The sequence below is a fragment of the Macaca nemestrina genome, chromosome 8, assembly GCF_043159975.1.
Source record: "Macaca nemestrina isolate mMacNem1 chromosome 8, mMacNem.hap1, whole genome shotgun sequence".
In the NCBI taxonomy this organism is placed as follows: Eukaryota; Metazoa; Chordata; class Mammalia; order Primates; family Cercopithecidae; genus Macaca; species Macaca nemestrina.
Window position 1 is genome coordinate 62,966,431 of NC_092132.1, and position 27,703 is coordinate 62,994,133.

At 36.7% G+C, this 27,703-nt stretch overlaps 2 long non-coding RNA genes across 8 annotated transcripts in view; one reads left to right on the top strand and one right to left on the bottom strand.

Annotated features, from left to right (window-relative positions):
* LOC105483503 (uncharacterized) overlaps positions 1 to 240 on the top strand; it is a 138,257-nt gene extending 138,017 nt beyond the window's left edge. For all 7 annotated transcript variants that reach the window (XR_011606924.1, XR_011606926.1, XR_011606929.1 and 4 more), the window contains one exon: positions 107 to 240. This is a non-coding gene — a long non-coding RNA (uncharacterized lncRNA). The remainder of the gene's footprint in view (positions 1 to 106) is intronic.
* Positions 241 to 16,871: 16,631 nt separating this feature from the next.
* On the bottom strand, positions 16,872 to 26,791 carry LOC112427018 (uncharacterized). Its single transcript, XR_003018440.2, has 3 exons — positions 26,427 to 26,791; positions 20,753 to 20,884; positions 16,872 to 16,977 (listed from the first exon to the last, which is right to left on the bottom strand). It is a non-coding gene; the product is annotated as an uncharacterized lncRNA (long non-coding RNA).
* Between the last annotated feature and the right edge of the window lie 912 nt (positions 26,792 to 27,703).

Genomic DNA, 27,703 nt, shown 5'->3' on the forward strand with positions numbered 1-27,703 from the left:
TTTTTCTGATTCATTATCCACTTTGTTACTCTAATCTTCTGGCTGTTTTTTAGAGTTCTGACAAATTTGGCTTTAATAGTTACTGCTTGTTTTTCTATAATTCCAGGGAGAACAAGAGCACAGAACTGCCTACTCCACCACTTTACTGATGTTGCCCTCCTATTAGTTCATGAAAAGCTGAGAAAAAAGAGAATGAGGGAGAGAACACTATGAGAAGGCAGCCCCAGCCAGAAAGCATGGTAACAATGGGGTACACTTGACTTGTTCTAATGCGTCCACAACACATTACTAAACCTTTATAATTTCCTGACCTTAGTAGCTTCCAAATTTTGCTACAAAGAAATGAACAAAATAATCTAATCCCACCTGGAGTCTTAAAGGTAAAACGACGAAATGAAAGCTATATTGTACTTTGGGGACACAACTTATTAATTTCATAGGAGAGTAAATTAATATTACTTCCATTTTGTTCTGTTTATTCATTACTGTATACCAACTGGTATATAATTAGGCTGGTGTAAATTATGTCCTACTAATAAAATCTTTAATTTATTTGAATTATGCTGATGGACTACAGAAAATCTGTGAATTGTGTATTTAACTCAATAGTTTGACTGTTTTCTGACATTTATCATGTCTGATATCTTCTATTGGCCTCTCAAGAGCCGTCCTTCACTTGGATCTCTGAGCTTAGCTTGTATAAACCACATTAAAGGACACTCAGGTACTCAGGGTCCTGGCTGGATTTCGTTAACAGGGTGATGCTTGAAAAGATCTGTGAAAGAAGAAATTTGAATATTTATCCCCTTCCTTCCTTACTTTGAAGTTGTCTATGTCCCTCAACCAAATGAACCTGCTCTTTTTAAGGAAACTCTTTCAACAGGAAATTTACTTTTGAGGTTCCAAAAATGTTCTTTTCCTAAACTCACCACAAAGGGACTAGGGCTGAAAATGACATGATTCCTATCAGTCTGAGAATCCGAGGATGTCTCATGTAGTTCCTTTATATCTTATTTACTTTATATTTAGTTCTTTTATTAAGCCTTCCATCAATTATACTAATTTTAACTGCAGACTGTTTCCAGCTGGGACTCTGACTAATAAAAATACTAAATAGAAGTCTTTGAAATTTAGTATTTTAATTATCCATAAAAAGAGCTCCAGGAATAAATACATCAAAAAGATAAATACCCAGCCTTCCTTTTAGGAGAACCCTACAAATTTGTGTAAAAACAAAATGATGAGATGCATTTCAAACCTCACAATGACTATACATTTTCCCTCTTTAAATGCAGATATATCAAAATAAACATTTATATTCATAGCTACAATGTCTTTATATTATATATAACTGTATTTGTTGAGTTAAAAAGATATACTATAACCTGATAACACATTAACTAATAAAATCATTGCATATTTCCAGTTGAATTGCATGTAGAAATAATGATAATCTATTAGACAAGTAGAGATTCAAACATGCTAAATATTTATTGTAAAATGAAATAAAAAGAAGGAAATGTTGCTTCCTTTTGTATTGTAGTTTTTAAGGTCACATAAGTTTACCTCGGTTTAATTAGAATTTGAAATCCAATTTCAGGGTAAAATTTGCAGGTTTAAAATCATATTTGAAGAAATGATAAAATGAATGTTTGAGAAATCTCCTGAGAGAATCATTTTAAAACTATATAAAGTAGGATACAAAATTGTGTTATTGACAATTGCATAAATAATGCTATTCTATTTAAAGGAACTAAGGATAAGTTGGCTGAGATCTAATAAATGATAGAAGTATCAGATACAGAGAAAGAATAAAAATAGCATAATATGGAGTTAAATAGTATTGGAAAAATGAATTATAAACATCATAATTATCAAGCTTCTTGCTCATATAGAATTGACTATTATATAACTTAAGAAAGATAGATGTTTAGTAAAGGTTAAAAAAAAAAAAAAGAAAAAAAAAAAAAAAACCTGCCTGGCCAACATGTTGAAACCCTGTGTCTACTAAAAATACAAAAATTAGCTGGGCGTGATGGTGTGCACCTGTAGTCTCAGCTATTAGTGGGTGCTGAGGCAGTAGAATTGCTTGAACTGGGGAGGCGGAAGTTGCAGTGACCCGAGATCATATCACTGCACTCCATCCAGCCTGGGTGACAGAGCGAGACTCTGTCTCACAAAATTTAAAAAAAAAAAAAAAAAAAAAAAAAGCAAACCACCTCTTCATATTTTCAAAATCCTTGTTACTGTGTATCTGTGTATATTTTACATCACACATTGTAGACCTCTGGACTGGAAAACACATGCTTAAATTTTCTTGAAAAAAATAAGCATTGATGGAAAAGTACTGAGATATTAAAGTTACAATTCACATCCTAAATTATTAATCATGGTTCATGGTGTACCTGTAGCTACAGCTATTCAAAAGCACATGTACTTCTCTTCTACAGGGGAAGATTCCTTATGGAGAATACTTAACTTAATTATCTTTGCTTGGCTCAGTACTGAACACATGTGTTGCACAGTAGGCACTTAATAAATTGTAAAATTGAAGCATCATGTGGCTGAAAAAGTATAAATCATCATGGAATAAGGATATCAAATCTACTATTTTTGGAATATTTACCTGCTCAATATTTCCCATCACTTGCTAGAAATGGAATTGGCCTACAGGTATGTTAGGGAGAATAGTGAGTTTGAAATAATGAGGCTTGCCATGCTCCTGTAGGAGACTTTGGCCATAGGGTGACTGTTGGATCTGTACAGAGCAGGGCTGTCTTGCCTTTGAGATGAAACCAGTCCAATCTGAGTGCCACCCTGTCTCCTGGGGCCCCAGCCTGTCCACATCTGCTGGACCTGGTCCTTGCCCAAACAAGGTGCTTTCCGGGGGCCCTCATCATAGCTCCTTCACTGGCTGACTGCTCCTGCCTGAGAGCTGCAGCAGAGCGGCCCCCGCCCATGCACATCAGTCCATTTGCACCTTCTTCCCACCATACTCTTCCCTCCGCCACTTTGTTGGCACATACCCATGGCTACCCTCCCACCTCTTTGCTGCTGCCTGTACGGGAAGACCCCATTTCCCTTCCTCCACGGGCACTCATGTGCAGGAGCAACCCACTGCTGTTGTCAGCATGAGTGCAACCCACTGTCCTCTCCTCCCCCTGCTAATGTGCAGGCACTCAGCCACGTCGCCCATTGCCAGTGCAAATGTGCGCGCAACTGTCTGCGACCCAGTCCACTCCCGTGCTGCCACCGCTGATGGTGCGAAATCACACCCAGACGCAGGCAGCACTATCCCCATCACTGACTTGTGACCAGTGGTGATGGCGCAGGTGTGAGCATGGACATCAGCAACCCCACCTTAGCCTGCACCCTGTCGCCAGAGCAAATTCGCACAGGAACACCTCAGTCCCTTTTCCGCCAGTACCCTGCCCCAGTCAATACCATGCACCCCACCATGCCATCGGGGCTCCTAGCAAATACAATCAAGCACAGATCTCACTGGCACCGCCCCAACAAAGTCCTTTGGCTGGCACAATCTATAATATCAGAGTGTTGGGACCAGCAGAACTGGAACACCTCAGCCCCTCCAGTGCAGCAGATTTCTAACTTTGAAATGCCAGAGAACAAAGTCATGGTCCTGGTAACTGCTCCAAGTTACAGCATGCAAACCAAGATGCTGAGCTGAGCGTTGCCCCCCGATATCTTCCAGAAATACCAAAATTAAACCCCCAGGGTCATTATAGAAGATAAAAGCAAAAAGAAAAAAAAAACACCAAAGGAACAATAACTTCAAAGAGTGAAGGAACATCAGCTCACACAGATGAGAAAGAACCAGAGCAAAAGCTCTGGCAACTCAAAAAACCTGAGTGTCTTCTTACCTAAAAACAACCACACTAGTTCCCCAGCAATCATTCTTAACCAGGCTGAAATGTCCGAAATGACAGAAATATAATTCAGAATATATATAGGAACAAAGATAACTGCCATCCAGGAGAAACTTAAAACCCAATCCAAGAAATCTAAGGAATACAATTGAATGATACAAGAGATAAAAGAAAACTGGCCATTTAAAGAAAGAACCAAACTAATCTGATATAGCTGAAAAACTCACTTCAAGAATTTCATAATACAATCTCAAGTAATAACAGCAGAATCAACCAAGCTGAGGAGAGAAAATCAGGTTGAATATAGGTTCTCTGAAATAACTCAGTCAGACAAAAATAAAGAAAAACAATAAAGAAGAATGAATAAAACCTCCAAAAATATAGGATTATGTAAAAAGACCAAATCTATGACTCATTGTCATCCCTGAAAAAGAGGGGGAGAAAGCAAGCAATTTGGAAAACATATTTAAGGATATCTCATTGATAAATATGTCCCCCGCCTTACTAGAGAGGCCAACATTCAAATTCAGAAAATCCAGCAAACCCCTGAAAAATACTATACAAGACAACCATCCCCAAAGACATATCATCATCAGATTCTCTGAAGTTGAAATGGAAGAAAATATGTTAAAGACAGCTGGAGTAAAGGGGCAGGTCACCTAAAAAGAGAACTCTACCAGGCTAACAGTGGATCTGTCAGCAGAAACCCTACAAGCCAGAAGAGATTGGGAGCCTTTATTCATCATTCTTAAACAAGAGAAATTCCAATAAAGCATTTCACATCAAGCCAAACTAAGCTTCATAATCTAAGAAATAAGACCCTTCTCAGATAAGCAAATGCTATGGGATTTATTAGCAACATTCCTTACAAGAGGTCCTTAAAGGAGTGCTAGATAGGAAAAGACAAGACCATTACCAGCCACCATAAAACATTCTTAAGTACATAGAAAATTGACACTATTAAGCAACCACACAATCAAGTCTGCAAAATAACCAGCTAACAAAATGATGACAGGATCAAATCCATACATATCAATATTAACATTGAATGTAAACTAGCTAAATGCCCCAATTAAAAGACACAGAGTGGCAAAATGGATAAAGAAGTAAGACCCAGCTGTATGCTATCTTTAAGAGACCCATCTCACATGCAGTGACACTCATAGGCTCAAAGTAAAGGGATAAGGAAAACTCTATCAAGCAAACAGAAAATACAAGAAATCAGGGATTGCTATTCCAAATTAAGACAAAACAGACTTTAAACCAATGACAATCAGAAAAGACAAAGAAAGGCATTACATATTGGCAAAGGGTAGAATTCAACAAGAAGACCTAACTATCCTTATTATATAGGCACCCAACAAAGGAGCATCCAGATTCATAAAACAAGTTCTTAGAGATCTTATGTGGAGACCTAGAGAACCACACAACAATAGCGGGAGACTTCAACACCTCAGTAACTGTATTAGAGAGATCAGCTAGACTGAAAACGAATAAATATATTTGAGTCCTGATCTCAGCACTTCACAAAATGGGCCAGATAGACATTTACAGAATTCTTCACCCAAAACCATAGAATATACATTCCTCATTGTCACATGGCACATACTCTAAAATTGACTACATAATCAACCATACAACAATCCTCAGCAAATTTGCAAAGACCTAAATCATAACAACACTTTCAAACCATATCACAATAAAAATAGGAATCAGTACTAAGAAAATTGCTCAAAACTGTACAATCACATGGAAATTAATTAACTTGCTCCAGAACGACTTTTTAATAAACAATCAAATTAAGACCAAAATCGAAAAATTATTTGAAACAAATGAGAACAAAGATAAAACATACCCGAATCTCTGGGACACAGCAAAAACAGTGTTTTAATATCTCAAATTAACAATGCGACATTACCCCTAGAGAAATTAGAGAAACAAGAGAAAACCAAGCCCGAAGCTAGTGGAAGATAAGAAATAACTAAGATCAGAACAGACCTGAAGGCAATTGAGATACAAAAAAAAAATTCAAAAGATTAGCAAATCCAGGAGATGGTTATTTCAAATAATAAATAAGATTGATAGATTGTTAGCTAGACTAATAAAGAAGAAAAGAGAGAGAGAAAATATTCAAATAAACACAATCAGTAATAACAAGGTGAATATTATCAACAACCCTTTAGAAATAACAATTTTAAAAGCCCTCAGAGACTACTATTAACACATCTATGCACACAAATGAGAAAATCTAGAAGAAATGGATAAATTCCCGGGTGCATACAATCTCCCAAGATTGAAGTAGGAAGAAATTGAATCACTGAACAGACCAATAATGAGTTCTGAAATCAAATCAGTAATAAAAAGCCTACCAACCATCGTAAGCCCAGGACTAGAGGGATTCACAGTGGAAAGAGTATATATATACCAAAAATATAACGAAGAGCTGGTAGTATTCCTGTTGAAATAATTGCAAAGAAAATGAGGAGGAAGGACTTCTTCCTAACTCATAATATGAGGCCAGCATCATCTTTATAACAAAACCTGGTAGAAAAACAGCAGCAAAAAAGAAAACTTCAAGACAATCTGCTTGATGAACATAAGTACAAAAATCATCAAAAAATATTAGCAAACTGAATTGAGCCGCACATCAAAAAAACTTACCCACTACGATTAAGTAAGTGTTAGCCCTAGGATGCAAGTTTGCTTCAACATACACAAATCAGTCACTTTGATTCATCACATAAATTCATCCCAAAACAGAAAGCACATGATTATGTCACTAGATGCAGAAATAATTTCAATAAAATTCAACATCCCTTCATGATAAAAACCCTTAAAAATTAGGCATTGATGAAATATGCCTTAAAACAATAAGCGATATCTATGACAAACCGACAGCCAACATCATACTGAATGGTCAAAAGCTGGAAGCATTCCCCTTGAGAACTGGAACAAGAAAAGGCTGTCTACTCTCACCACTCCTATTCAACATACCACTGAAAGTGCTAGCCAGAACAATCAGACAAGAGAAAGAAATAAAGGGCATCCAAATAGGAAGAGAGGAAGTAAAACTACCCCTGTTTCTAGACCACATGATTGTCTGCCTAGAAACCCCATAGTATCTGCCCAAATATTTCTAGTTCTGATAAACAACTTCAGAAAAAATTCAGGATACAAAATCAATGTGCAAAAATCATTAGTATTCCTATAAACCAACAACGTTCAAGCTGATAGCCAAATCAGGAATGCAATCACATTCACAATTGCCACAAAATAAATAAAATACCTAGAAAACAGCTAACCAGGAAGGTGAAAGATCTCTACAAAGAGAATTACAAAACATTGCTTAAAGAAATCAGAGATGACACAAACAAATGAATAAACATTCCATGCTCATGGATAGCAAGAAGTAATACTGTTAAAATGGCCATACTGCCCAAAGCAATATGCAGATTCAGTGCTATTCCTATCAAACTAACAATGACATTCTTCACAGAACTAGAAAAACTGTTTTGAAAATTCACATGAAGCTGAAAAAGAGCTCAAATAACCAAGGCAATCTTAAGCAAAAAAGAACAAAGCTGGAGGTTTCAGTTACCTATCCCCACCTTTTTTTTTTTTTTTTCCTGTGGCCCAGACTGGAGTGCGGTAGTGAGATCTAGGCCCACTGCAACCTCGGCCTCCCGGGTGCAAGCAATTCTCATGTTTCAGCCTCCAGAGTAGCTAGGATTACAGGCATACACCCTACACCCAGCAAAGTTTTGTATTTTTTGTAGAGACGGGGTTCCACCATGTTCTCCAGGCTGGTCTCCAGTGATCTATATGCCTTGGCCTCTCAAAGTGCTGGGATTACAGGCTTGAGTCAAGGCACCCAGCCCCCATCTTCAAATTATACTGCAAGGCTACAGTAGCCAAACAGCATGGAACTGATACAAAAACAGACACATTTACCATTGGAACAGAATAGAGAGCCCAGAACTACTGCCACACACCTGCAATAATCTGATCTTCAACAAAGTCAACAACAACAAAAAGCAATGGGAAAATGACTCTGTATTCAATAAATTGTTCTGGGACAACTGGCTAGCCATATGCAGAAGATTGAAACTGGACCGACCCCTTCCTTACAACATATATATAAATCAACTCAACATGAACTAATGACTTAAATGTAAAACCAAAAACTATAAAAACCCTGGAAGATAACCTAGAAAATGCCTAGGTTATTCTGGACAGAGGCCCTGGAAAAATATTCCATGAGAAAGATGCCAAAAGCAATTGCAACAAAAACAAAAATTGACAAGTGGGGCCTAGTTAAACTAAGGAACTTCTGCACAACAAAAGAAAGTATTAACAGAGTAAACAGACAACCTACAGAATGGGATAAAATATTTGCAAACTATGAATGCAATGAAGGTCTAATATCTAATTTGTATAATGAGTTCAAACAAATTAACAAGCAGTAAATGAACAACCCAATTAAAAAGTAGGCAAAGGACAGGCATAGACACTTTTCAAAAGAAGACATTCACGCGGCCAACAAACATATAAAAAAATGCTCAACATCACAGATCACTAGAGAAATGCATATCAAAACCACAGTGAGATACCATCTCACATCAGTCAGAATGGATATTATTAAAATACCAAAAAATAAGAAATGCTGGTGAGGTTGCAAAGAAAAGGGAACACTTATATATACACTGCTGGTGGTAATGTAAATTAATTTAGCCATTGTGAAAAGTAGTGTGGTGATTTCTCAGAAAACTCAAAATACAATTACAATTTGACCCAGCAACTGTCTTGGGGTATATACCCAAAGGAATATAAATCATTCTTCCATTAATGTCATGAACATGTATGTTCATCATAGCACTATTCAAAATAGCAATGACATGGAATCAAGATAAATGCTCATCAGTGATGGACTGGATAAAGGAAATGTGGTGCATATACACCATGGAATACTACACAGCCATAAAAAGGAATGAGATCCTGTCCTTTGCAGCAACATGGATTGAGCTGGAGGCCATTATCCTACATGAAGTAACACAGGAACAAAAAATCAAATACCAAATGTTCTCGCTTACAAGTGGGAGCTAAGCATTCAGTACACATAGACACAAAGAAGAGAACAACAAATACCAAGGCCTACTTGAGGGTGGTAGATGGGAGGAAAAAGAGGATCAAAAAAATTATTGGGTACTATGGTTATTACCTGTGTGACAAATAATCTGTACACCAATCCTCCATGACACACAATTTACCAGTTTGACAAATCTGCTCATGTACCCCTGAACCTGAAATAAAAGTTAAAAAATAAAATTTAATATATATATATATATATTTAAATCTAAAACTTGCATCCTTTAAACCTATTTTTATTTTATTCACTACTACTTTAAATAAGTACCCCTTATTTCAAAGCTACCACTTAATTAATATTCAAAGTTAAAAGGAGAGAAAAGTAATTATTACATATTCTATACATTAAGTTACTATGTGTTCTTCATCTTTGCCTTCTACAGCAGATGAGAACAATGGCTGTATTTCAGAACTTAGAATCTAACAGCAGCTGGAACTCCCATTGTCCCTACCACTAGAAAACAGGTTTCTCTCTCTGAGGAGCCTTGCCATCTCCGAGGAAAATAACAGAATGGCTTTTGGGGGATGCTCAAGGGTCAATATTTATTTGACCCTTTTTGACTAATTATGCATTATTTATTTAACATAGATAAATAAATAAATATATATGTGTTTGGAGAAACAGATAATAAACCATTATTTTACCCTCTTCATACCTCTTTGCATTATATTAGAAAACTAAGAATCTCAGAATATTGTGGAAAAGCCTTAAACCATTACTTTTTTTTATCTTTGAGTAAAAATAGTCTTTAAATTCCTAAGCCTGGTATTAATATATTTTGATTAACAAATTAAATGTAACATTTTGAGAGGAGATATTTTCTCTGATTAAGCAATATAAATGACTTTTCTTCAAACACAAAGAATGGCTTCAAAAAGTGATGAAGTACTTCTACAGTGAACACGTACTTCCTGCTGAAGAACCCTTTGCCTTTCTCCCTCTGTGTGTGTCACTGAGCAATTTTAAACGAGATACAATCTAGTTCATATAACAACACCACACTGAGTTCAAACATCTATCTAGGGTGGGTGAAATTCAAGTCCCAACACCTAACAAGAGGATAGGATACCAAGTTAGCAGGTGAACTGTAGCCAAAGAGTTAATTGCCTGGGCAGTGACAGAATTGATCTTGCATTATTGCAAGAGTCTACAGAATACAGGAAGGGCACAAGGAACCGCACACAAGTTCACTTGTTAGAAAAGTAATTCTTTTATAGTTTGGGCCATTTAAACTATTTTGTAATGGGAATTCTTTTTTTAATATAGGTATCATAAAATACTTTCAGATGTTCGCTGGCATCTTCAGAACTCTTTAAAACTGCTTTAGGTTCACTGGATGCGAAGTGGATAAATCAGTACATGGAGTGCATGGGTCAAAATACATTTCTTGAACCATAAAAATGGGATTTTAACCAAAAGCATTAAACATCACAGGCCATTATTCTAGCACCACAAAGTGATTTGACAGATATATCACCATATTATACAATGTCTTAGGAGAACTAGTTTGATGATGTTTTATTCTCATGTTTCTGAAATAGAGCCATGCTAGTTTACAGTGCTATAAGCTTTCTTATATATATAGACAAAAAAAAAAAAAAAAAAAAAGACCAGGTCATGAATTATTATTTTGTTAATCAAGTTCAGCCTAAAGCTGCCTCCTTACATGTTTAAGTTCAGCCTAACGTTTTTCTGTACATTGTGAACTATAACAAGGGGAGGTATAAACCGACCGTAGCCCATGCCAGTACCAATCACTGAGTTTTAGCTAATTTAATGTAGCTAACCGTTCAAACAGTATTCAAATAAGGTAAATACCAAACTGTAACTAATCCAGGTGTTTCTGTACTTCACTTCCAATTCCTTACGTCATTTCTCTTTTTTTGTCTATAAATCTTCTACCATGCTGGAATCTCTTTGAATCTGCTGTGATTCAGAAAGTTGCCCGAATCGTGAATCATTCATTGCTCAAATAAACTCCTTTAAATTTAGTTCGGTTGAAGTTTTTCTTTTAACAGTTTAATCACAGTGCTGTAGTCCCAGAATGTGAAAATGTATTAAAGTAGATAATGGGTTTTTTCACTATTAATATACATTATCATGAATATGAATTTCACTGGGATATTATCAAGTGGTTATTTTAAAGGAATCTTCTTCTACTTGTAAAAAAAAAAAATTGCTTTAAAATAGCTAAACAAATGAGACTGAATTTAACTTGCATATCAAAAGTTTCAGACTTAATTCTCTTTAACCTGTGGAGATTGTTAATTTAACTAAACAATTTCTCTGCATAATTTTATTCTACTAAAATGACAGGTATCTTTTGTTGAACTGGTCAAATACTCATATAACTTATCCATAACTGTGGCCTATAAATTTACCTATCTGCTGTTTACAGCTTTTTCAGGGAAAAAAACAATTACAGTAGTAAATGTATTAGGAGCAGGTAGGATTGCTCCCTATAATAAGTTAATAGGGGTTTCTGGTGATTATGAACCCACAGTGGAGCAGAGTACATGTAAATAAATATACTCGATATATTGAGATGCCATCTAGTTAGGTTTACTATGTAATTACTGAATTATTATAAGTAGTTTTACCTTTCTTAAATGTCACCAGTGCCTTGCGCACTCCACAAATAGCCAGAAGAGGGCTCCCCTGGGTGCTCTTGGTTTCTCAGGCTCAGTGACTCATTTCACTCCTCCAAATAACATGCTCCTCCAAAGATCAGATGGCTGTAGATGTGTGGTATTATTTCTGAGGACTCTGTTCTGTTCCATTGGTCTATATCTCTGTTTTGGTACCAGTACCATGCTGTTTTGGTTACTGTAGCCTTGTAGTATAGTTTGAAGTCAGGTAGCGTGATGCCTCCAGCTTTGTTCTTTTGACTTGGGATTGTCTTGGAGATGCGGGCTCTTTTTTGGTTCCATACAAACTTTAAAGCAGTTTTTTCCAATTCTGTGAAGAAACTCATTGGTAGCTTGATGGGGATGGCATTGAATCTATAAATAACCTTGGGCAGTATAGCCATTTTCATGATATTGATTCTTCCTATCCATGAGCATGATATGTTCTTCCATTTGTTTGTGTCCTCTTTTATTTCACTGAGCAGTGGTTTGTAGTTCTCCTCGAAGAGGTCCTTTACATCCCTTGTAAGTTGGATTCCTAGGTATTTTATTCTCTTTGAAGCAATTGTGAATGGAAGTTCATTCCTGATTTGGCTCTCTGTTTGTCTGTTACTGGTGTATAAGAATACTTGTGATTTTTGCACATTAATTTTGTATCCTGAGACTTTGCTGAAGTTTCTTATCAGCTTAAGGAGATTTTGGGCTGAGACAATGGGGTTTTCTAAATATACAATCATGTCATCTGCAAACAGGGACAATTTGACTTCTTCTTTTCCTAACTGAATACCCTTGATTTCTTTCTCTTGCCTAATTGCCCTAGCCAGAACTTCCAACACTATGTTGAATAGGAGTGGTGAGAGAGGGCATCCCTGTCTTGTGCCAGTTTTCAAAGGGAATTTTTTCCAGTTTTTGCCCATTCAGTATGATATTGGCTGTGGGTTTGTCATAAATAGCTCTTATCATTTTGAGGTACGTTCCATCAATACTGCATTTATTGAGAGTTTTTAGCATGAAGGGCTGTTGAATTTTGTCAAAAGCCTTTTCTGCGTCTATTGAGATAATCATGTGGTTCTTGTCTTTGGTTCTGTTTATATGCTGGATTACATTTATTGATTTGCAAATGTTGAACCAACCTTGCATCCCAGGGATGAAGCCCACTTGATCATAGTGGATAAGATTTTTGATGTGCTGCTGAATCCAGTTTGCCAGTATTTTATTGAGGATTTTTGCATCGATGCTCATCAGGGATATTGGTCTAAAATTCTCTTTTTTTGTTGTGTCTCTGCCAGGCTTTGGTATCAGGATGATGTTGGCATCATAAAATGAGTTAAGGAGGATTCCCTCTTTTTCTATTGGTTGGAATAGTTTCAGAAGGAATGGTACGAGTTCCTCCTTGTACCTCTGGTAGAATTCAGCTGTGAATCTGATCTTTGACAAACCTGAGAGAAACAAGAAATGGGGAAAGGATTCCCTATTTAATAAATGGTGCTGGGAAAATTGGCTAGCCATAAGTAGAAAGCTGAAACTGGATCCTTTCCTTACTCCTTATACGAAAATTAATTCAAGATGGATTAGAGACTTAAATGTTAGACCTAATACCATAAAAATCCTAGAGGAAAACCTAGGTAGTACCATTCAGGACATAGGCATGGGCAAAGACTTCATGTCTAAAACACCAAAAGCAACGGCAGCAAAAGCCAAAATTGACAAATGGGATCTCATTAAACTAAAGAGCTTCTGCACAGCAAAAGAAACTACCATCAGAGTGAACAGGCAACCTACAGAATGGGAGAAAATTTTTGCAATCTACTCATCTGACAAAGGGCTAATATCCAGAACCTACAAAGAACTCAAACAAATTTACAAGAAAAAAACAAACAACCCCATCAAAAAGTGGGCAAAGGATATGAACAGACATTTCTCAAAAGAAGACATTCATACAGCCAACAGACACATGAAAAAATGCTCATCATCGCTGGCCATCAGAGAAATGCAAATCAAAACCACAATGAGATACCATCTCACACCAGTTAGAATGGCGATCATTAAAAAGTCAGGAAACAACAGGTGCTGGAGAGGATGTGGAGAAATAGGAACATTTTTACACTGTTGGTGGATTGTAAACTAGTTCAACCATTTATGGAAAACAGTATGGCGATTCCTCAAAACAGTATGGAAAACACTATGGTACATAGATGTACCATATGACCCAGCCATCCCATTACTGGGTATATACCCAAAGGATTATAAATCATGCTGCTATAAAGACACATGCACACGTATGTTTATTGCAGCACTATTCACAATAGCAAAGACTTGGAATCAACCCAAATGTCGATCAGTGGCAGACTGGATTAAGAAAATGTGGTACATATACACCATGGAATACTATGCAGCCATAAAAAAGGATGAGTTTGTGTCCTTTGTAGGGACGTGGATGCAGCTGGAAACCATCATTCTTAGCAAACTATCACAAGAACAGAAAGCCAAACACCGCATGTTCTCACTCATAGGTGGGAACTGAACAATGAGATCACGTGGACTCGGGAAGGGGAACATCACACACCGGGGCCTATCATGGGGAGCGGGGAGTCGGGAGGGATTGCATTGGGAGTTATACCTGATGTAAATGATGAGTTGATGGGTGCTGACGAGTTGATGGGTGCAGCACACCAACATGGCACAAGTATACATATGTAACAAACATGCACGTTATGCACATGTACCCTAGAACTTAAAGTATAATAATAAAAAAAAAGCAAAAAAAAAAAAAATGAGGCTACTACAAAATTAAAAAAAAAAAAAAGAAAAAAACATGCTCCTCCAGAGCCTACAGATCATTTTCAGATGCCTAAGCTTAAAAATACCCTTAACTTCAAAACTAGTCATTGATTACTTATAAAATGCTAAAGTACTTAAAAAGAAGCTTCTAGCATTTGTTTTTCGTGGGGGACTTACAGTTTCTTAATATCCATATCTACCAAACTGGTCTCCTGGCCACTTTTCTTTTGTTTTTTTAAGAGTCTCACTCTGTCACCAGGCTGGAGTGCAGTGCCATGATCCCGGCTCAATGCAACCTCTGCCTCCTGGGTTCAAGCGATTCTCCTGCCTCAGCCTCCCAAGTAGCTGCGATTACAGGCACACACCACTATGCTCAGCTAATTTTTGTATTTGTAGTAGAGACAGGGTTTCACTATGTTGGCCAGTATGGTCTCGATCTCTTGACCTCGTGACCCGCCCGCCTCGGCCTCCCTAAGTGCTGGGATTATAGGCGTGAGCCACTGCGCCCGGCCCATTTTTGAATCTAGTACTTTGCCTCTTTGGATGGGTTCTGTTTAATGTTACTGTGGACAGTCCAGGAAGATTGCCTGTTACTAACGCTTTCTCTGCAAGCCTCAAGATCTTCTTTGGGGAAAGACTCCAAAAGGCTTTGCTGACAACTTCATGGTATAAAATAAATCACCCTTAATTATCTAAATGTCTTCTCAGGTCTATGACGTCACTCATATTCATGACTGGGCAGCACCTTCCCTCACGGTTCAGCGCCCTCCAGCCTGGTACCATAGCCTCTGTTGTTGCTGAGGTGCAGCCCTGAACAGGGAGCGCTCAGTGGCCACACACCCAAAAACAGACTGTCCCAGCTCCTTCCCTCTCCCTTTGTGCTGTGGTTTCTGTGGGACCCAACGTGTCTCGAAGGCGCCAGGTACCTCCATCTGGAATTAGAGCACAGTTGATGTTCCATAGAACAATTTTTTTAAAGGAATATGGTAACTGGTAGATAAATGATCTCTCTTTCTCTCCTTTAGCCAACTGTCAGGAGATGCAGTAGTTTTCCTTTGTCTCTCTGAAGACTTCCTGTGAGATCAAGCACCAGATAAGCTTGTTCCCTAGCTGTGACCAGTTCGATAATGCATGCCCTTAAATATTTGTTCTTTTTCTTCCTTGATTTCCTCAATAATTATCTCCTTTCCAGCTTCGCTGGTCTTATGCAAGCTAATAAAGTATTAATATCTATGTTTTGGCATGGTCTGAAAAGTTTACCAAACATGTTAGTTGTCCTTTATCTGCGACTGATGTGGTTTATATTATACTAATATGTTATATGAGTAGTATAAAGTATACACAGAAACTGAAATTAAAAAGGACAAAACAAATATTATTATTATTATTTTTTGAGACAGAGTTTTGCTGTTGTCACCCAGGCTGGAGTGCAGTGGTGTGATCTCGGCTCACTGCAATTTCTGCCTCCCCGGGTTCAAGTGATTCTCCTGCCTCAGACTCCTGAATAGCTGGGATCAAAAGTGTGAGCCGCCACACCTAGATAATTTTTGTATTTTTAGCAGAGACAGGGTTTCGCCATTTTGCCCAGGCTGGTCTCAAACTCCTGACCTCAGGTGATCTACCTGCGTCGGCCTCCCAAAGTGCTGGGATTACAGGTATGACCCACTGTACCTGGCCATAAATATTCTAATTTAAAAATAACATGTATTAATAGCATAAAACATTTTAATCTCACTGTGTTATTATTTATGTATAAATATTATTGGTAATATATTTAGGAGAGCAATGTGATTGAATATACCTTATAACTAAACAAATGAACGAAAACCTTGGCTTAATTCTTGTGATTCTGTGATGTACAGAACTCTATTTGTAAATGTTTAACGTATATTTAGTTTTAATATTGTACCTAATGATAAAATTCAATAGATACAAATTAAAATTGGTTAGCATACAGATTCAGTTGTTTTAAGAGAAACAGTTGTTTAAAATAGATACTCTTCCCCTTTCAAGTAACTATCTGGCATAAACTTTCAATGACAGGAATGGCAGCTGTGTGGTATTGAAAACCAGGTTTCTTTATGTCCTTTTCCCAAGTTATCCTCAAAGTTTGGCTTTCATATATTATGGTCTCAGATGTGTACTATAGCTCACAATATCACTTGTATATTTTGGCTAACGGAAAGGTGATAAGAGTGGAAAATACGGACAATTTTTCTTAAAGCCATAATTAAGAGTCATACACGTACCTAGCTACAAGGGAGATTTGATATTGTAGACTTCAGCAAAGATAGAAATAAGATGTGCCTAGCTAAAATGTGTGGATCCTTTTAATAATGGCAGAAGGGGAGAATGACATAAAGAAACAACTAACTACCTCTGCCATAGTCTCTACTGAATACCCATATGTGTACATATGCATACCCCTGCAAGAAAGTCCAGCCCAGGTCCTATCCAGTTACTGCATCCAGCTCAGAGTTCAGGATCTCTGGGCCTTCTCCATTAGCTCTGAGTGTGGTTCTTGTGGTCTGATCGCCTATAAAGCGAAAAGAAAATAAGATGACTACAATGATTTGCTGTGCAGAAGCTTTTTGGTTTAAGACAGTCCCATTGGTCTATTGAAACAAATGAATGGATAAAGAAAAGGTGGTTATATACACAATGGAACAGTATTCAGTCATAAAAGAATGAAATTCTGTCATATGCAGCAACATGAATGGAACTGGAGGTCATTATGTGAGGTGAAACAGCACAGGCACAGGAAAAAAAAATCCCACCTTTTTACTCTTATGTGGGGACTACAATAGTTGCTCTCATAAAGGTAGAGTGTAGAATGATAATTACCAGAGGTGGGAAAGGGTGTGTGTGGCAGGGGTTGAGAGAGGTTGGTTAATGGGTACAAACACACAGTTAGAAGGAATAAGGTCTACTGTTCAATGGCAGAATAGGGTGACCATAGTTAACAACAAAGTATTTTATATTTTAAATTGTATGGAGAGTACTTGAATATTCCTAACATATAGAAATGATAAAGACACGACATGAGAGATATCCCAAATATCCTGACAATGATTACATTGCACATCCTATGCATGTAAACAAATGACACATGTACCCCATAAATAGATATCAATATTATGTATCCATTTTTAAAACCAATAAAAAATAATAATAAATCAACTATAAAACTTTACTGAAATATATATAAAACGGTAGATAAATTAGCAAATATTTTCAGCATGAGGAGACAATATGCAGGTATCAAATCTCTTCAAATTAATCCATGTTCACACAACCAAAAGCACAAAAGGGGCCAGGTGTGGTGGGTCACACCTGTAATCCTAGTACTTTGGGAGGCTGAGGCAGGAGGACTGCTTGAGGTGAGGTGTTGGAGACCAGTCTGGGAAACACAGTGAGACCTACTTTCCACAAAAATAAAAATGAAATAAAAATTTTAAGAAAATCACAAAGGATTTCCATGGGCTTGTCCAATGACATTTAAAAATTAATCTAGACTGGGCACAGTGGCTCACGCCTGTAATTTCAGCACTTTGAGAGGCCAAGGCGGGCATATTACCTGAGGTCAGGAGTTCAAGACCAACCTGGCCACCATGGTGAAACCCTATCTCTACTAAAAATACAAAAATTAGTCAGGCATGTTGGCACATGCCTGTAATCTCAGCTACTTGGGAGGCTGAGGTTGGAGAATTGCTTGAGCCCGGGAGACAGAGGTTGCAGTGAGTCAAGATCATGCCACTGCACTCTAGCCTGGCCAACAGAGCGAGACTGTCAAATTAATCTAGAAACAAAAATGTACAAGGATATCTGAATAAATTTTTTAAATTAGAAATAAATACATTTATACCTGTGTAACAAATCTGCACATTCTACACATGTATCCCAGAACTTAAAGTAAAATTAAAAAAAAAAAAAGTAGGCCGGGAACGGTGGCTCATGCCTGTAATCCTAGCACTTTGGGAGGCCGAAGTGGGTGAATCACGATGTCAGGAATTCAAGACCAGCCTGCTCAACGTGGTGAAACCCTGTCTCTACTAAAAATATAAAAATTAGCTGGGCGTGGTGGTGGGTGCCTGTAATCCCAGCTACTATGGAGACTGAGGCGGGAGAATCATTTGAATCCTGGAGGCAGAGGTTGCAGTGGGCCGAGATCACACCATTACACTCCAGCTTGACAACAGAGTGAGACTCCGTCTCAAAAAACAACAACAACAACAACAACAACAAATTAAAAATAAAAAGAAATAAATACATTTGCTGCTAAGGCTGGCCACAGATTGTATAGAGAAGGCTAAAGACTTAACAGAAGAGATCTAAGTTGCAGAACATTAGGCTAACAAGAATGGGTGATTAATCAATTTTTTTTCCTGACACATGGAAAATAATTAGTCATCTGTGATTCAGCAGAAAATGCATAAACACCAGATGTTTCTATCTTGTTGTATGCCATGCAAATAACATTCTTTATATATCTAAAATTGGAATTAAATTTAAAGAATTTACTAGAGTAATTCTCTCTTTACATTAAAAATAATGAAAATTTTTGCCATAATGGTAGCATTTTTTAATTAATATGAACAGATTTATTCACTGTCTTGCACCATTAATTCTTGAAGACTATTAACAGTTAATTCTTACTTATCTCTTCTTATTATGTCTTTCATATGTCTTATATTTAAGATGCTTCAGTGAGATAGCATAAAAAGCCCTGAGAATAAAAATACACAGGCTATACAGTTATCTGTAAGCAAATTCAATTACTGTAAATCAAAAACAATATTGATACTGCACAGTGTCCTATATTTAATATCGGGAAATCTTAGTATAGAGTAGCCATTAAAATGGCATAAACATATATTGAAATATTATTTAAACAACACATCCGTTTGGAAGTTTTGTCTCGATATCATGTTATATCACTATCACCATCATCATTAATGCTTTGAGGCTCTTCTTACTCTACTAAAATCAAAGATCAACTCATTGCTGAATAATAATTATTATGACCTGTGCTATATTATTGATTTCATTTGGTTATTTTATTCTCCCTTATTCTCATGTGAATATTTGACATGTTCAAAAATGTATGCAACATACCTGTCTTAAAGTAAAAAATAAATAAACACCTGTAGACACACCACTTAAATTAAGAACAAAACATTGTCAATAAATTACTCTACTTAGATGTGCTTGTTTTTGAACTTTACAAATATTGTGTATGAAGTATTTGGTGTTTTGGGACTACATTTTTCAGACTTCATTATGTTTCCATATATTGCAGTAGTTCACTGATTTTTTCTTTACAAATGCTGAGGATTTTCTTTATTGATATCTAATGAACATACAATGCACTGTACATATTTAAATTATATAATTTGACAAGCTTTGACATATGGACACACTCATGAAACAATCACCACAATTGAGGTGATGAATATTTATGTCACTCAAAGGTTTCCTCGTGTCCCTCTGTAATCCCTAGTTCCTGCTCCTCCTCAAACTCTTACCTAATTTGCATTTTCAGAATTTTGTATAAGTGAGTCATACATAGGTACTATTTTTTGTTTGTTTTTGTTTTTGTTTCTTTTTTCTTTTTCTTTTTTTTTTTTTCTGGACAGAATTTTGCTCTTGTTGGCCAGGCTGGAGTGCTATAGTGTGATCTCGGCTCATGGCAACCTCCACATAATGGGTTCAAGTGATTCTCCTTCGTCAGCCTCCCTGGTAGCTGGGATTACAAGCATGTGTCACCATGACGGCTATTTTTTTGTATTTTTAGTAGAGACGGCTATTTTTTTGGATTTTTGTATTTAGTAGATTCTCCATGTTGGTCAGGCTGGTCTTGAACTCCTGACCTCAGGTGATCTGCCTGCTTCGACCTCCCAAAGTGCTGGGATTACAGGCATGATTCATCACGCCCCACCATAGGTACTATTTTTTATTTGCCTTCCTTGACTTGCATAGTTTGAGATGTATCTATTTTTTACTATGTATGTTTTATTTTATTTCATATTGCTAAGTAATATTCTACTGTATCAATAAATGACAATTTATCACTAGCCTTTTGATGACATTTGGGTTGTGTCTAGTTTTTAAGTATTACAAATAAAGCTTCTGTGAATGTATTTGCACAGGTGTTTGTAAAGACGTATGCTTTCATTTTGGGTGGTGTTAGGAGTGAAGTGGTTAGAACACAAAATAGGGGCATATACAACATTTAGTATTGGGTATGGGTATGGCTAAAATGGAAGGTTGTACAGCACGTTAGTATGTTTTGTGTTGCTATAAGGGAATACCTGAGGCTGAATAACTTATGAAGAAAATTGAGTTCATGGTTCTGCAGGTTGTACAAGCCTGGCACCATCATCTGCTTGGCTTCTGGTGAGACTTCAAGAAGCTTTTACTTATCGAAGAAGGCAGAGAGGGAGCTGGCATGTCACATGAAGGGAGAAAGAACAAGATAATTTAAATTTAATTAATTTTTAAATTTTAAACAGCCAGCTCTCATGTGAACTTAACAGAGCAAGAACTCACTATTTACAATGAGGAGTACACCAAGCCATTCATGAAGGATCCAACGCACGACACAAATACCTCCCACTAGATCCACCTCCAAAATTGGAGGACACATTTCAATATGACATTTGGAGGGGACAAATATCCAAAATACATCATAGAGAATGAGCCAGAAGCTCTTCAAAATTTAAAAGATCCAGCAAGATCAAGTTGGGATGAAAGGTTGGTTCAACATACACAAATCAATAAATGTAATCCATCACATAAACAGAAACAAAGACAAAAACCACATGATTATCTCAATAGATGCAGAAACAACCTTTGACAAAATTCAGTAACGCTTCATGCTAAAAACTCTCTGTAAACTAGGTATTGATGGAATGTATCTCAAAATAATAAGACCTATTTATGACAAACCCACAGCCAATATCATACTAAATGGGCAAAAACTGGAAACATTCCCTTAGAAAACTGGCATAAGACAGGGGTGCCCACTCTCACCACTCCTGTTCAACATAGTGTTGGAAGTTCTGGCCAGGGTAGTCAGGCAAGAGAAAAAAATAAAGGGTATTCAATTAGGAAAAGAGGAAGTCAAATTGTCTCTGATTGCAGATGACATGATTGTATATTTAGCAAACCCCATCATCTCAACCCAAATTCTCCTTAGGCTGATAAGCAGCTTCAGCAAAGTCTCAGGACACAAAATCAATGTGCAAAATTCACAAGCGTTCCGATACAACAATAACAGACAGAGAGCCAAATCATGAGTGAACTCCCATTCACAATTGCTACAAAGAGAATAAAATACCTAGGAATCCAACTTACAAGGGATGTGAAGGACCTCTTCAAGGGGAACTACAAACTGCTGCTCAACGAAATGAAAGAGGACACAAACAAATGGAAGAACATTCCATGCTCATGGACAGGAATGTCATCCCTATCAAGCTACCAATGACTTTCTTTACAGAATTGGAAAAAACTACTTTAAAGTTCATATGGAACCAAAGAAAGCCCTCATTGCCAAGACAATCCTAAGCAAAAAGAACAAAGCTGGAGGCATCGCGCTACCTGATTTCAAACTATACTACAACGCTACAGTAACCAAAAGAGCATGGTACTGGTACCAAAACAGAGATATAGACCAATGGAACAGAAGAGAGCCCTCAGAAGTAATACCACACATCTACAACCATCTGATCTTTGACAAACCTGACAAAAACAAGAAATTGGGAAAGGATTCCCTATTTAATAGATGGTGCTGGGAAAACTGGCTAGCCATATGTGGAAAGTTGAAACTGGATCCCTTCCTTACCCCGTATACAAAAATTAATTCAAGAGGGATTCAAGACTTAAATGTTAGATCTAAAACCATAAAAACCCTAGAAGAAAACCTAGGCAATACCTTTGAGGACATATGCATAGGCAAGGACTTCATGACTAAAACACCAAAAGCAATGGCAACAAAAGCCAAAATAGACAAATGGGATCTAACTAAACTAAAGAGCTTTTGCACAGCAAAAGAAACTATCATCAGAGTGAACAGGCAACCTACAGAATGAGAGAAAATTTTTGCAATCTACCCATCTGACAAAGGGCTAATATACAGAATCTACAAAGAACTTAAATAAATTTACAAGAAAAAAATCACGCAACCCCATCAAAAAGTGGGCAAAGGATATGAACAGACACTTCTCAAAAGAAGACATCTATGCAGCCAATAGACACATGAAAAAATGCTCATCATCACTGGTCATCAGAGAAATGCAAATCAAAACCTCAATGAGATACCATATCATACCAGTTAGAATGGCGATCATTAAAAAGTCAGGAAACAACAGGTGCTGGAAAGGATGTGGATAAATAGGAAGACTTTTACTCTGTTGATGGGATTGTAAACTAGTTCAATAATTGTGGAAGATAGTGTGGCAATTCCTCAAGGATCTCGAACTAGAAATACCATTTGACCCAGTGATCCCATTACTGGGTATGTACCCAAAGGATTATAATTCATTCTGCTATAAAGACACATGCATATGTATGTTTATTGCAGCACTTTTCACAATAGCAGACTTGAAACCAACCCAAATGTCCATCAATGATAGACTGGATTAAGAAAATGTGGCACATATACACCATGGAATATTATGCAGCCATAAAAAAGGATGAGTTCATGTCCCTTTTAGGGACCTGAATGAAGCAGAAAACATCATTCTGAGCAAACTGTCACAAGGACAGAAAACCAAACACCACATGTTTTCACTCAAAGGTGGGAACTGAACAATGAGAACACTTGGACACAGGGTGGGGAACATCACACATCGGGGTCTGTCATGGGGTGGAGGAAAGGGGGAGGGGCAGCATTAGAAGATATACCTAATGTAAATGACGAGTTGATGGGTGCAGCACACCAACATGGCACATGTATACATATGTAACAAGCCTGCACATTGAGCACATGTACCCTAGAACTTAAAGTATATTAAAATAAAATAAAAATTTAAAAGATCCAGCAATGGAAGTGCTGCAGACATAATGGCAATGTTATAGGAAAAAAATAGGACAGTGCTGGAGTATTTATCATTTTTATGCTGTGGCATATATGTTAGAGAATTTGATTTTGGTTTATAGATTTTTAAAGTGAATGAGGAGCTCTTAAAATGTTAAACATCATATAATGCAAATGATTTTTTATTTGTCATTTGCTTTTTAATGTTGCCAATGATTTTTGGCACAATTTTATTTTAGATATGTATAGTTATTTATACCAATATTTTCCTAGAAATCTGTTTCTGCTGCTTCCTTTGAAAGGCCTTCTCCAATCCACTATTAAAGAAATTGCCATTACATATTTTAACTTTATTTTGGGTCATATATTTCTATAGATTAATCAATCTGTAATTTCTTAAACAGTAGGGTGTGAATTAAGATTGTGAGTTAGGCAGGGCACGGTGGTTCATGCCTGTAATCCCAGCACTTTGGGAGGCCAAGGCAGGAAGACCACTTGAGGTCAGGAACTCGAGACCAGCCTGGCCAACATGGTGAAACCCCATCTCTACTAAAAATACAAAAATTAACCGGGCATGGTGGCACACGCCTATAGTCCCAGCTACGTGGGAGGCCGAGGCAGGAGAATTGCTTGAACTGAGAGGCAAAAGTTGCAGTGAGCCAAGATTGTGCCACTGAACCCCAGCCTCAGCAACAGAGCGAGACTCTGTCTCAAAAAAGAGAAAGATTGAAGTTTAATTTTTAAAATATTTGTCTCATTGCACTAGCACAAATTCAGTTAATAGTCTGCCTTTTAAAATAACAATCTTATTGCATATGAGATTAGTTAAAATAATACATTAATTAGTAATTCTTATATGTTATATTTTAATGTGTCTCATAGTTTAGAATATTGACTAATTCTCTCTCACTTTTTCTGTTGATACGTACATTAAGAAATGGAAGTACTTTCTAATTATTAGTATCAAGATTTAATAAAACCATGTTTAATACCCACAATCTAAGATAAAAAACTAGTACATAAGCTACACTTATTTAAATTAATCTAATTAACTCCTTGTGTCACAAATACGCTTTTGCAAATAAAGAATGTTGGGCCAGTAATCTCAACTTTTTCTTTCAAATTTATAATTTCTAGGCCAAGTGATCATTTAACAATTCAATACATAATATAAATATTCAATACATATTATATTCAAGGAATAAATATTTAATGATGGCCTCATATTTTCAAGGTACTATGTTAGGCAGTGGAGATACAATACTTATAAGGCGCTGAAGATATAATAACTTTCCAAATTATGTTTAAATGCATGGTGTCAACATCATTAGTGGCAGAATTATTTAGAAATATTTCTAGAAGTTCTACAGGAAGAGTAAGTCCATCTTCTTAATAAACAACACACAAATGGACTGTCTGACAAATCCATGTAAATACTTTCTGATACACTCTTGTAATTACATTATAGCAAACAGTTTGCCCAAAAGTTGTAGTTGGAATGGCTTGGACCTTCACTAACTGAAAGGCCTGACAGTATCCGAGGATGTATTAAGATAGCTGGAATCTCAACTGCTACTCTTCAGCATGGTAAACCTTGAACAATAAATATATTTTCACTATGCCTGATTTTGTTCATCTGAAAAGTGAGACTAACGACATGTAGCTATTGTGAACATTTAAATAGTGCATTTAGAACAGCACTCAGCATGTGGCCCAGGTTCATTCCAGCTTAGCTCTTGTTATTTTTAATAAGACTCTCATTTTCTTATAAAACAAGAAAACAATAAGCATCTGGACATATGTTTGCCATTCTCATTTTCTAAATCTTAATTATATATTTTCAAACAGAATTGTCAGATTAACATGTATTTGAGATGCAACTTTTTGTACAACTTCTGTGAATAACACTTGATTTATTGCAGGCTGCTGAAATGCAAGTGTATGCTTAAATTATCATGAAAGGTTTTAATGTGTGTTTTTTTCTCTTATTTTTATAACAAGTAAGTTGTTTGGCAAGTATGAATTTTATTATATTTCACAGCAAGAATAACATTACCAATATCACCTAAAAAGGCACAATAGAAATTTCTACTTTTGACCTTGATGCATTGCCTTAATTCAAAACCCTCCCCACCAAGGAAACCTAAATGAACAAAATGTGGTGGCTAAGCAGGTGGAAACCTCAATCAAATTTTCAGCAGTTTCATGAAGCTAGAAGAAACATAAAAATGTAGAGTTCAGGGCTACCAAAGCAGGCAGTTGTTAAAAGGCCATGATTCAAGAGAGAAACGGTGTTCATTAAAGTTAGCTGAATATATTTGTCATTTTTCCCCAGAGGCATTTGTGGATGTTTAGGTATGAAGCCAAGAGGCTGAGAGGAAGATTAAGCTTTTGGCAGTCTCCTGGTGTAAGGAAATTAAAAAACTGTAGTTTATGGCCAGTATATTGAGAGGCCATGAAAAATATCTCACACTTTCAGATAGGATCACGGAAGAGCTGTAGTTTATTAGTAATGGTGAAACAGAGGCAGATCAGCCCTCCCAAAGACTGGTCTTTGGTCCTTCAAAGATATCAACTTCAGATCAACTCAATCTCATATTAGATTAAAGAATTCTGTGTCCTATTCAAACTGCCAGCCAAAAGGAAAATGTAATCCTTTCAGGAATTTCTTCAAAAAGGACAAGAAGTGTGATAGAACAGAAATAAGTATCAGCGAGCCGACCCAAGAACCAGGGAGAACAATGAACCTGGAGTCACAGAAGCAGAACTGTGGCTGAAATCAAAGACAATTGCCCAACCCCAAAGTAGCGGGATGTGGCAGCTTCCGTTCAGCTGCATTTCAGAGTCACTACAGCCTAGTGCTCTATGCTTCCAAATCTTCCTCTTTATGGATGGTTCTATACCATAAAACCACTGCACATTAGTTATGTGGAAAACAGATAACTTACCTTTTTAAGTTTAAATGTTCTCCTGACCAAGAAAGTAGCTTCCAAGGAGACTCATTTCAACCTGATATGATAGTCAAGTCTTTCAGCTTGATGCCATGATTAGATAATTCATTTGGGAACCTATAAAGAGAACAAATCTTTAATTATTTGATACTGCATTTGGAGAAAAGTTAATAATTAGAGTCAAAACATAGACTATGGTAAACCAAGTGCATTAATGGCTGGATATTAGAGTTCAATAGAAAACCATTTCTCTGGTTTTCTGCATTTGTTGTGAGTACACCGTCAGGCAACCTTCTAGAGGAAACCAACCTCCTGAAAGAAGAGAGTCTGTTTGTTTCCATGTACTGGTTGAGACTATTGTAACCATCCACCTGTAAAGTCAACATATAAGGTAATCTAAATGCACACACCATACAAAAGGAAAATCCTCAAGCTTTTAGAAGAAATGCAGAAAAAGGTTTTCATAAATTTAGGATAAGCAAAGAGTAAAGAGGTTACAAATTGTACTAATCGTAAGTGAAGCAACTGATAAGTTGGACATTATAAGAATTAGAAACTTTTCTTAATCAAAGGACACCATTAAGGCAGTGAGAAAGCAAATCACAGACATCATATATATAATTCATAATTTATAAACACAATACATATTTTATTATAAATTATTAAATAAATTTATTAAAACAGGTTTAATGTGTTTTTCTATTAAACTCAGTATAATATATAATGTGCACTGTATTATATAGATGCATTATATGTCTACTATATGTTTATATAATACATGTTATATAACATATATAATACCATGTATATTTAATTCCTACTATATATATTTAAACTCTAATATTCAAAATATATAAAAAACTACAAATTAAACAGAAAGTCTAAAAATCTCATTTAAAAGAGAACGGGCCGGGCGCGGTGGCTCATGCCTATAATCCTAGCACTTTGGGAGGTTGAGGTGGGTGGATCATGAGGTCAGGGGTTTGAGACCAGCCTGACCAACATGGCAAAATCCCATCTCTATTAAAAATACAAAAATTATACAGGTGTGGTGGCATGTACCTGTAATCCTAAGTACTCGGGAGGCTGAGGCAGGAGAATCGCTTGAACCCAGGAGGTGGAGTTTGCAGTGAGCCCGGACTGCGACATTGCACTCCAGCCTGGGCGACAGAGCATGACTCCGTCTCAAAAAAAAAAAAAAAAAAAAAGAGAGAGAGAGAGAGAACAAAAATAAAGCTTAAACTGGCATATCAGAAAAATAAAAATGCTCTGAT